The 12,911-nt window shown below is 35.5% G+C and overlaps 1 non-coding gene across 1 annotated transcript; it reads right to left on the bottom strand.

The window, feature by feature from the left end:
• Positions 1 to 4,258: 4,258 nt before the first annotated feature.
• On the bottom strand, positions 4,259 to 4,366 carry LOC131173572 (small nucleolar RNA R71). The gene has a single exon (XR_009143888.1). It is a non-coding gene; the product is annotated as a small nucleolar RNA R71 (small nucleolar RNA).
• Positions 4,367 to 12,911: the final 8,545 nt, after the last annotated feature.

Below are 12,911 nucleotides of genomic sequence, written 5' to 3'. Positions count from 1 at the left end.
CAAATCTAAAGTGTTTTGTGTACTGACTGCAGGTTAATTTTTGAGCATATTATGATCAAAATTTGGGTTAGATTTCTTCATGAAAGTTGTAGGTCTATGTCTCAGATTTCTGCTGGTAAAATTTCAGGTCAATTGGACCTTTCTATATTGAGTTATGACCAAATGAATAAACATTGTTCATTTGGTCATTTTGCCCAGGCAGAATGCAAGTCACCCGGATTAGGGCAATTTTTAGGTCAACTTGATTTTGTTTTCTGGGCAAGGTTTCTATACCAAAGTTGTGCCATTATATGTCTAGTTTCATGTCCAATTGTCCTTGCACCAATTGAACCTCTACAACTCCATTTATAACTACCCAAACCTACTGGACTTATACTCAGTCTTGCAGGTCACCAAGGGCAGCACACCAAATTTCAACTCCAACATCCTTACTCACTTCAATTCCTCCTCACACACATTAAAATGGTCACTAATTGACCATTACAAGGTTAATGAACCATCACATGAGCAAACCCTAGAATTGTTCAAGTGTTTAATTTTTCATTTCATACATGCACAATTCTTGCATTTCACTTACTTAATTATGTTAAATCTCTCATCCACTACCAAAGGCTGCTCATAACTATTTTTCTACCAAGCAAAATCATCAAACCCTAACTAACCCTAGCTGCTGAAATTTGTCAGGTGCACACACACACTTGTTTGTTTTATTTTCTTATATTTCCTACACAATTCATGCTATTAAACATGAATTAAAGCAAAAGGAGTAAGAGTTGGACACTAACCTTGTTGGAGCATAATTTCAAGCTACCCAAACTTCTTTTTTTTTTTCTTCCTCTTTTAGCTGCCTAGAGGATGTTCAAGTTGCAAGGTTAATTTTTTTGTGGAGCTAGGTAAGGGTTTAAAGGTAGGATGAGGTGAGTTATGAAGCTTTGATAAGCTTTCAATGGTGGTTTGGGTATGGAAGGTGTTTCGGCTGGTTTGGGTGAAGGAGATGAATTCTAATTGCTTTTGTTTATTTTTGTCTTAATTATCCATTTTTAATAAGTTGGCTTAATTGTGATTAGTGGGGAGGGTTTTAATGACATAAGCAATGAGGTAAAAATTCACATTTAACTCATTTTCTCTTCTTTTCTTATTTACTCATTTGCAATTTAATTTTCAGCAATATTTATTCACATTTTATGTCATATAAATTATTTATTTAATTGGACAAATTGGCCAAAAATTATCTCTGAAGACGAAATGACCAAAATGCCCTCTGTTTGGCTTAACAGACCAAAATTGTCTGTACCGATTGAAAAATTTTTTTAAGCATTTTCTTAGCATTCTAATACCATAGGAACCTCAATGACCCTTCTCTGGAGTCCCAAAAATTGTTTTATGAATTTTTCCTTGGGTCTAGGGCTCCTAGTTGCGAGAACCGCAACTTTCCACTGGGTTATCCATCGCTAGGGCACCGACTCATTTAACTTGGTTGTATTTTATTTCTAAAATTTTTTCTAAATTTTTCTTATTAATATTTGAGTTAATTATGGTTCCTCACTTTAGTTTAAATATTTTTCCGGATGTTCTAGCTGTCCGGACTGACACTAGTCACCGAAACAGTAGAATGTACAGAGTTGCTACAGGGAGAGTATTACAAACCATATCAGGTACTTTACTTCCCTGATGAGGCTTGTTTTTAATAGTTTTTGGACTTTCTCTCTAATAACTTGCTGCCTGTCTGCTATAATTTTTCTTTTCTTTTCTTTTATTGTATTGGCTTGGTTTTCAGGTCCACATTCCAAACTTTAAGTAAAGGTGGATGATCTCTAGGCAAGTGTTCTTATGAGCTCGTCTCTATTCAAACCTTACAACGCAATTCTGATCCTAATCTTATTTCCTTCATGGAGTTTGACCTCCTCTATTTGATGCATACATTTTGCATAGTCATTTAGGTCTAATTTTATAGCCATTTTATTCTATTATTAGTTATCTTTAGCTAATTTTATTAGTAAATTAGTTAGTTTTTCATAATTGTCGATTTTGGATTAATTTGTAATTTTTACTTTGTTTTGTAGGAAAAATGGTGTTTTTGAAGGATTGAAGAGAATTTTGCCATTGAGGAGTGTCTTCTACAGCCAAAGATGTCAAAAACAAGTTTTCAAGCTGAAATATGCATTGACCAAATTGTGCATAACTTGCCGCATAAGCTATGCAGATCTGCATAAGGAGAAAGATCACTGTTCCAGAACCAGCCGAAATGTGCATAAGGAGACAGCATAGCTTATGCACATTCTCGCCTCCCTTATGCACCTTCACGGAATTGTGCATAACCTATGCACCAAGTCATGCAGTTTCACATAAGTGACTCAGAACCAGTAAGCGCATAAGGGATGCATAACTTATGCAGTCCACTTATGCAGTCCCATAAAGAGTTCATTAATGAGCTGGCAGCAGATTCCCTCAATTAATTCCTCCTAGAACATACTATTTTAGGGCTCCATGTCAGAAAAATGCTATAAATAGTCCCATTTTCCCATTTTAGGAGGGGGGACAAGGAGCAAAGAAGAAGAGGAGAAGAGAGGCAGAATTTGAGGAGTCACTTTCACCTTCCACACCATTTTCAACCAAGATTTGTAGATTTCTTTCTTCCCTTATATTTTTCTACATTTCTAGTGTTTAATTTCTTACTTCTTAGCTTAGATTAAAGCTTTATTTCCATTTAAACTCATCATATCTTGTAAGCATTATGGATAGTGAGTAGTTTACTTTTGATTCTGGAGTAAGGGCTGTAATATTTGAGATATTTTGTGGATTTTGATTGGGTAATCCATATTTTGTGGTCTTAATGAGTTTTATTCATTTCTTGTATGCTTAATGACATGCTTAGTGTAGGATCCCATTAAGTGATGTTCTTAATCCATGGTTGAAGCACCGAAAGGAGAAGACCTTGTGATAGATAATCAAGAAATTGGACTTAATTAACTTAGACCTAGAAATAGGCTAAGGATTAAGAGGATTCACAGATTAATTAAAGAACTTAATGGGTCTTAATTAATTCTAACTCCACGAAAGTAGGATTAGTTTGATTAAGGCACTCTTTGTCTCACTCGAAAGGGAATTCAAAGGATTTAAGAATTAATCCCCTTAAAACCCATAAGTTTCATAAAATTGGATAACCGATTTAAATCCCAAAATAGCTCGAATATGAAATCCCGAACTCCGGAATCGCCTTTTTACCATTGTTAATTTTCAATTTAATCTAATTGATTGCCATTTTCAATATTACCATATTTGAACTTGCTTATTTCAATTTGATGCAATTTTAGTTTAATGCAATACATTGTTAAATAGAATATTGATTTTGCACATATAGATTTTACGCTCCATTACTCATCAATTCACTTCTTTAATTTCATAGATACTTCGATTTAGTCAACTTTTATATCAAAAATTCAATCATTAACACGACTCCTCGTGGGATCGATATTTTTCTATACTACTTGTACGACCCGTGCACTTGCGGTAGGGACGCATCAAGTTTTTTGCGCCGTTGCCGGGGAGTTGTTTGCTTAAGATTGAATTTTTGATTATTTTAGTTGATTATAGTTTTATTTTTGTTATCTTTTCATTTTTGTGTTTGTTTGTTCTTTTTCAGGTACTTTTAACCTTTTATGAGAAGAGCTAGAAGCACAACTGACACATCCTTATTGTTCAATCCTGAAATTGAAAAGTTTTGTAAAGCCAACAAGAAAGAAACCAGAAGAAGGAAAGAAGCTTTGAGAGAGACTGAATTAGAAGCAAACATGGCTGATGAAAGAATTAGAATTGGTGTTGGTAATGCTGGAAATGGTCAAAACAATGAAAATGAAACCCAAGGGGAAGAAGTTGTTAATGCAAACGTGCCTAGGGGAAGTATGATGGACCATGCTTTTTCACGTTTTGATGATTTGAGAGAGAGCATAGCAAGACCAAGGATTGATGCAAATAGTTACAAGATGGATTTTGGAGTTCTTCAAATGATTCAAAATTCTCAATTTGGAGGACATCCTTCTGAAAATCCACACACACACCTGAAGAAGTTTGCTATGATTTGCGACATGCAAAAACAACCTGGAGTGTCTGATGATGCAGCAAGATTGAAGCTATTCCCATTCTCTTTGAAAGATAGAGCATTGGATTGGCTTGATTCTTTACCTCACAACTCCATTACAAATTGGGAGCAACTCACTGATGCATTTCTTGCACAATATTTTCCACCTGGAAAAACTCAAGAGTTGAGGAATCAAATGACAGCTTTCAGACCAAGAGAAGATGAAACTCTCTATGAGTCATGGATGAGATGGAAGGAATTAGAGAGATTATGCCCACATCATGCCATTCCAAAATGGATGATAAATCAGAATTTTTACACAAATGTCACTCCTGCAATTAGAGGGATTATTGATGCTCAAACAGGAGGAGAATTTATTATAAAGCATGAAGATGAAGCTTATGAGCTATTGGAGAAAATTGCAAAGAATACTCATCTTTGGAGTAGTCCAAGAGGACCAACTCCAACTCAAAAAAGGCAAGCTGCTGGAATGTATGATCTTGACCCATTCAACATGATTAATGCAAAATTTGATGCACTTACAAATGTCCTTGCTAAAAAGATGGAAGACTTGAGTATGTTGGTTAGTTCAACATCATCAGCTGGAAGTTCACAACAAGTTGCTTATGCAGAGGAAACTACCAGCTGTGGAGTAGATTATGGAGAACAAGCAGCATATGTTGGTAATTATGGAAACAAGCAAATGGGGAATTATGTTGGTAATTATGTAAACAAGCAAATGGGGAATCCTTACTCTCAAACTTACAATCCAAATTGGAGGAATCATCCCAACTTTTCATGGGGAAATCAGCAAAGTCAAGTTCCAAATCAGAATTTTCAACCACAACAGCAGAGTCAAGTTCCATATCAGCAAAATAGGCAACCACTGCCTAATTTTCAGCAGAAAAATATGAACCCTCCACCAAAACAGCAAGAACGAAATTCCACCACTGAAGCTTTATTGCAACAGATACTTGCTAACCAAAATAAGCATGATGAAGAGATGAGAGAGGTGAAAGCAAGGCTGGAACAGATGCAAACACACAACAGAATGCTGGAAAACCAGATTGCACAACAAGCATCCTCCTCAAGTGCTAAGTCTTTTGGAAAGCTTCCAAGTCAACCAGAAAATCCAAGAGAGCAGTGTCAAGCTATTACTTTAAGAAGTGGAAAAGTTATAAATGATGAGAAGAGTGAAAACAGTGAGAAGAGAGAAAATAAAAAAGGAACTGATGGGAGTGAAAAACAAGAGAGTGCAGAAAAATGTAAAGAGGAAATTGAAGAGAAGGAAGAGAAATATATACCTCCTGAACCCTACAAGCCACAGCTTCCCTTTCCACAAAGATTTCACAAAGCCAAGCTTGATAGGCAATTTGGGAAGTTCTTAGAGGTTTTGAAGAAACTTTACATAAATGTGCCTTTTGTTGATGCTCTTTCACAAATGCCCTCTTATGCAAAATTCTTGAAAGAAATTCTCTCAAACAAGAGGAAACTTGAAGATGATGAAACTGTAGCTTTGACAGAAGAATGTAGTGCTATCCTCCAAAGGAAACTTCCTCCAAAGCTCAAGGATCCAGGGAGTTTTTCAATTCCATGCCACATTGGAGAATCATGTTCTACAAAAGCTTTATGTGATTTAGGGGCTAGTGTTAGCCTTATGCCCCTTTCCATTTATGAGAAGCTCAACATGGGAGATCTTAAACCAACCCACATTTCTCTTCAGTTAGCTGACAGATCAATCAAGTATCCTGAAGGGATTTTGGAGAATGTGCCTCTGAAGGTTGGGAAGTTCTACATACCTGTTGACTTTGTCATCTTGGACATGGAGGAAGATTTTAATATTCCAATTATCTTGGGAAGACCCTTTCTAGCTACAGCAGGAGCATTGATTGATGTTAAGGGAGAAAAATTAACTCTTAGGGTTGGTGAAGAGCAATTGGTTTTCAATATTAATAACACTATGAAAAGCATCATTCTGAAGCTGATACTTGCTTGAGAGTTGATATCATTGATGAGCTGGTTGAAGAACACTTCAGAAAGAAATATCCAGAAGATCCACTTGAAAATTGTCTGGTTCATGGAGGAGGCATAGACTATGACAACCCTCATGTAGCTGCATATGCTCAACACTTAGAGGGAAGTCCACCATTCATTTCTGCTCCAGTTTTTCAACTCACACAAAAGGAAAAAGCCGAATCTAAGCAACCATCATTCAAGGAAGAAGATACACCTAAGGTAGAACTTAAGCAACTTCCTTCTCAGCTCAGGTATGAATTTCTTGGCACTAATAACACTTATCCAGTAATTGTAAATGCAAACTTGAGTACCTTAGAGGCTGATAAGTTGTTAAGAGTGTTGAGGCAATTTAGGAAAGTTTTGGGATACACCATAGATGACATTAAGGGAATAAGCCCACACTTTTGCATGCATAGAATCATTTTGGAAGAAAATTGTAAACCATCTATTGAACATCAAAGGAGGTTGAACCCAAATATGAAAGAAGTTGTTAAAAAGGAAATTTTGAAGTTGCTTGATGCAGGGATCATATATCCCATCTCAGACAGTACTTGGGTGAGCCCAGTACATGTTGTTCCAAAAAAAGGAGGAATGACAGTGGTTAAAAATGAAAATAATGAATTAATTCCCACTAGAATGGTGACTAGTTGGCGAATGTGCATAGATTATAGAAAATTAAATGTTGCCACTAGAAAAGATCATTTTCCACTTCCCTTCATTGATCAGATGTTGGAAAGACTAGCTAGGCATTCTTACTTTTGCTATTTAGATGGATATTCAGGTTTTTTTCAAATCCCTATCCATCCAAATGATCAAGAGAAAACCACTTTTACTTGTCCATATGGAACCTTTGCTTATAGAAGGATGCCATTTGGGTTATGTAATGCACCAGCCACTTTTCAAAGGTGCATGATGGCAATCTTCTCAGATTTCATTGAAGACATAATGGAGGTTTTTATGGACGATTTTTCTGTTTATGGATCTTCATTTGATATATGCTTGGCTAACCTTTCTAAAATTTTGCAACGATGTGCGAATCGACCTTGTGTTAAACTGGGAAAAGTGTCATTTCATGGTTCAGGAAGGGATAGTGCTTGGACATTTGGTGTCTAACAGAGGAATAGAGGTTGATAAAGCCAAAGTTGAAGTGATAGAAAAGATGGCTCCTCCTACCAATGTCAAAGGAATTCGAAGCTTCCTAGGACATGCCGAGTTCTACAGACGCTTTATCAAGGATTTTTCTAAAATAGCTAAACCTTTGTCTAATTTGTTAAGTAATGACACACCATTTGTATTTGACCAAGAGTGTTTGGATGCCTTTTGCAGGTTGAAGCAAGCTCTTATCACTGCACCTATCATGCAACCACCTGATTGGAGCCTACCTTTTGAAATTATGTGTGATGCTAGCAACTATGCAATTGGAGCTGTTCTTGGTCAAAGAAAGGACAAAAAGGCTTATGCTATTTATTATGCTAGTAGAACACTGGATGAGGCTCAAACAAATTATGCAACAACTGAAAAGGAATTTTTAGCAATTGTCTTTGCATTAGAAAAGTTCAGACCTTACATTATTGACTCAAAGGTGGTTATATTTTCAGATCATGCGACCATCGTGTTGCTCAGTAAAGGAGGCCAAACCTAGGCTCATTAGGTGGATTCTGATGCTACAAGAGTTTGATTTGGAGATTAGAGATAAGAAATGAGCTGAAAATGTAGTTGCTGATAATCTTAGTAGGTTGAAATTGGATGGTGAAGAATTGGATGAAATCCCTATTGATGAGTTTTTCTTGGATGAATAACTTTTCTCTCTTGTTGCTAAACTACCTTGGTATGCAGACTTTGTGAATTATCTATCTTGTGGAGTTTTACCTCTAGGTATGACATGGCAACAAAAGAAAAAATTTTTGCATGAGGTGAAGTTTTATAGATGGGATGACCCTTTACTCTTTAGGAGATGTTGTGATGGTCTAATTAGAAGATGTATTCCTGAAGAGGAGGTACAGAGTATTTTGCATCATTGCCATGCTTCTGATTATGGAGGTCATTTTGGAATCTCTAAGACAGCTAGTAAAATTTTGCAAGCTGGTTTCTTTTGGCCAAATCTTTTTAAGGATGTGAGGAAATTTGTGTTGAATTGTGATAAATGTCAAAGGAGTGGAAATTTGTCAAAAAGGGATCACTATTTGGTCTGCTAGCTCAAGGGAGATGCTGTCTCTGGTTTCTCCAAGAGATCGACTATCAGTGTGACTTTATCGGCTGCTTTTGTAGATCGGATATAACATTCATGGGTTGATTTTTGGCTCCCTCTTAGCATGGCTATTCCACTTGGTGCTGAAAGTTTTAAACATAAACAATCCATATTAATCAAAATATTATTACCATTTAAAATTAGCCATCCTAAGATGGCATTGTATGACAGTGGGATGTCCACTATTATGAACTCCATGTATATTGTATGCTTATGGATTTCGTCACCTAGGATTGCTGTCAAGTTTGTTGTTCTAGCCATTAATACAGTTTTATCTACTAGTCTGACCAATGGGAATGCTACTTTCATGAGATCTGCCCTTTTCAATCCTAGCTTCTAGTAAACTTCCAGTGTAATCAAGTTGACTAAACTACCTGTATCAATGAGGAATCTTTATACCATATACCTGTTCAATAACATATTAACCACCAGAGGGTCAGAATGAGCTCTTTTAATATTTTCGTAATCTTTTGGCTAAAAAATGATTGGTTCTTTGGAGATGGATTTCGTGTAAATAAGAAATACATTTTTTGAGCTAAGAGTATCGGCTACTCTTTTGTTGCTGCTTCTATGCCCTCCTGGTCCTTTTGCTATGATGTTAATGATTCTGATGGGCTCTTCTTTGTCCTGTTTTTCTTGGCTTCTTTCTTTTGGTTTGTCTTGTCTCCCTTTTGTCTTAGCAAATCTTTTGAGGTTCGCTTACCGAATGAGTCTTTCAATTTCATCCTCCAACTGATGACATTTGTCTGTGGTATGTCCATGATCATTATGGAAATGGTGATACTTCTTTTTGTCTCTCTAACTTGCAATTTATGGCTTCATTTTTGGTGGCCATTTGATTTCCTAGCTATTCTTTTGTATCCACATTAACACTTGGGCTCTGGATTCTGTTAGTGGAGTGTAAGAGCTATACCAATCTCATCTAGAGGTTCCAGAATCTAATCCATAAGTTTGCCAATCGCTACATCTTTTTTTGTATATTCTCTCTAAAATTTGTCCCACGTGCCATTCTTCTTTTAAGGCTATTCTTTCATCATCCAATCTGATGTATTTCTTTACTCATTCCATTAATTGCTCGTAGTCCATAGTCGGTTTTTTTATTAGGGAATCCACAAATCTTTTGTTTCTAAATCCCTTTTTTATTGCTTTGCAGGCTATTTCGTGATTGAAGTTCTCTATCTGGATAGCCTCTACATTGAATCTGGATGTGTAGTCCCTAAATGATATTCGGCTTGCCTTATCTTCATGAGATTGGATGACAGCTTTCTTGGTGGAATGCGACTTGTAAATTTCTACTTAAATGAGCTCGCCAATTATTTAAAGTTTTCTATGGAACCATTTAGGAGCCTTTGATACCATTTCTGGGCCAATCCTATTAGCGTCATTAGAAAAACCCTGCACAAAATAAAATTATTAACATTCTATAAAAGCATTATTGTTCGAAAATTTGCCAAGTGGCTTCTAGGGTTAGAGATCCCATCATATTTGTATAGGGTTGGTAATTTAAATTTTGGTGGGAAAACTTCAGATAATATCTCTTCACTTAGCGGTGAGCCATCCCTCATTCCGTAATCATCATCGTGAGAAATTTTCTAAAACTTCTTGATTGCTCATGCGATTTTCTGGCTAAGGGCACTCTGTTCGAAATCTGATTCATCATCATCCGAGTATACTCTTTTCGCCTTGCCTTTGCTGGTTCTAGATTTCACCTCTCTGTTTGGCTTCCTAGATGGTATGGTTGTCATGGAAGCTGGAGGTGGTGGTATTGTTATTAGAGTATTAGGGGTGCTACCCTTGATATTTTGTTCATATTCTTTTTTTAGAGATTCTAGCCTAGCCTCCATTTCTTTTGATTCTTGTGATCATAGATTCAGGATTAGAGAGGCCTCCTGGTTGGGTTCCGTGGGCTACTGCATTTGATTGTACATGTATTGCCATTAGCAGAGCATCTATATCTTCCAAGATTTCTGAAGGTGCCTTTCTAGAGTTTGATCCTACGTCAACCATGGATTTGTTATGAAGGAAAAAGCGAAATTTCCAGAAAAACCACGAACAAACATTTTAAAGGGAAGATGAGGAAAAAATGATCGGTGGTTTTTTGCCACAGATGGCGCCAACTGATGTTGTCGTGGAATTTTTGGATATTGAATCTAGCCAATTGATGAACTCCTGAAAACCAAAGAAAGGGTGAGGGCCGGTGGTGGTTGGCAACCACTCCGACACTCAAGTCAGTAATTTGATTGTGGATTGAATGTCAATATAATAAGAGTGAAGGTTTTGTTTGCATCCCTATTTTTGAAGCTTGACCTTGTTGATATAGTGATTAGGATGGAAACTATAGGAAATCTTGGTTGGATTTCAATGATTCTCTATTTACGTTGTAACATTAACCATCTTAAAATTATGCTGGGAATTAGGCATGATCAGCAGCGTGATCTTTGTTTGGCCTAAGCTCAATGAAAGTGTGGAACTTCGATCTGTCCGATCTCTTCAGAATGGAGCGGAACGACTTTAGAGTTCTTCTTGGAGCTCAGTCTCTTTGGGTGCTAGGCTTTGAGATTGGAAGTACTAAGCTCTGCTCGGCTTTGAGCTTGGATGGGTGGCTCGCCTGGTTCAAGCTCGAGTGGGCCTTTTATGTCTTATATATTAAATTAAAGTTTAAAGATTTTTTGAGATAAATTAAAATTGAGAGATGTGTACGGTATATTTATCAATGTTGAGAGACGATAAATGAAATTTATGATGAGTGAAATTTAACTATAAGTTAATCTGAAAACCTATAATAGCAGGTCAGAAAGATTTTAATGATACTCAAATTGAAATTCAAGGATTTTTATGATACTAATTGAAGTTGAAGGACATTACTGATACAACAAATTAACTTGAAGGATTATGAATAAAATTAACCCTAAAAATTTGCTTTGACTTGGTGCCCTAGCCATAGAAATTTCCTTAAAGCGGCTTTAATAAATCAATTGTATTACTAGGTCTTAGTTAATCCATATACTCCAATGGAAGAATCTGTGTCTTTTTCAAGCTCTTTTCAGTAGTTGGGAGCAGCGATTGACCTCTACTTGAAAATTGTAACTTGCTTTATTATTCCACATTATTTTTCATTTTGTTTCCTTTCTTTTCAACTTGCTGAATAATTTATATTTCTGCTTATATTCAAGAGAACAGAGATTTGCAAACTTTGTGTGTTACCATTGTGCTGAAAAGCCATTGAAGACCTCTCATCCAGAGTAGATGGGGTTCTTTGAAATTAAACCCGTCAAATTATTCATGAAAATGATGAATTCGGACCGTAGAACTATAGAAATTGATTTGAAGTCTAATGATTCAATAAAGTCTATCCACAAGCAAATTCTAAAGAAAGAGAATTTTATGTTAATTCAATTTGGTTTGATCAGTTATTTCGATTCAGTTTAATTTTAAAGAGAAAAAATTGATTGAATCGAATCAAATTAAATTGAATTACGTTAATAATTTTTAAATTACTTTATTTTTATAAGAAATTTATGTATTATATGTATTTTAATATATATAAAATATTTAATTTCCTTGATTAATGGTTATTATGTTCAAATTAAGGTCAAAATCATATCAACTCAACTCAACTAAACCTTTATCCCAAAAATTTGGGATCAGCTATATGGATTTTCTTTCTCCACTCTAAACAATTTTGGGTTAAATTCTCGGGAATGTATAATACTTCTAGGTTATATTGTACTACTCTCCTCCAAGTCAGTTTAGGTCTACCCCTCTCTTTTCTTTGTATCCTCTAACCTAATGTGCTCTACTTGTCTAACTGGAGCATCCGTATGTCTACGCTTTACATGTCCAAACCATTTCAATCTCCCTTCTCTCAACTTATCTTCAATTGGCACCGCTCCTACTTTTTCTCTAATACTCTTATTATTGACTTTATCTAGTCTAGTATGGCCACTCATCCACCTTAATATTCTCATCTCTACAACTCTTATCTTACACACATACCAATAACTTAAAAATCAAGTCTAAATAAAAAACCAATTAAAACTAAAAAATCAATCGATTTGAACTAAACTAAATTGTGATGGTTCGATTTTTTGTGCATTTCAACCTGATTTGATTTTCAAAATATAGTAATTCAATTAATTTGATTTTAACAATATAATTTGATTTAGTTCGATTTCAACCAAATGTTCACAAATTTGTTTTTATTGGTCGTGCAGTTTCTGTGAATTTTTTTTTTGGTACTCACCTAATAAAGTATGTTTGAGTACTTGAGAGGTCACAATATTCAATTGTAACTTCTAGGCTTTTGATCTCTTTCTTTTGTCCCATTTTTCGATTTCCATATGTCGCCGGCTTAAAAATATTTGAATGTCACTTAATCCAAACTTTTTGTTAAAATACTTTATTAGAGTCGATTTTTATAAATTTAAAACGTCATCATACTTATTAAAAAGTTAATTATGCTAAGATATGGTCTTTCTTGTTTACACTCAATTTATCATAAATTTAAGGAGATATTATATAATACAACCGTAATTTCATATCAGCATTTAATATGGGATGACAAACCAA

This window comes from Hevea brasiliensis, chromosome 14 (genome assembly GCF_030052815.1).
Source record: "Hevea brasiliensis isolate MT/VB/25A 57/8 chromosome 14, ASM3005281v1, whole genome shotgun sequence".
Classification (NCBI taxonomy): domain Eukaryota; kingdom Viridiplantae; phylum Streptophyta; class Magnoliopsida; order Malpighiales; family Euphorbiaceae; genus Hevea; species Hevea brasiliensis.
The sequence above is the reverse complement of the archived record's forward strand: the minus strand, read 5'-3'. Positions and strand labels throughout refer to the sequence as shown.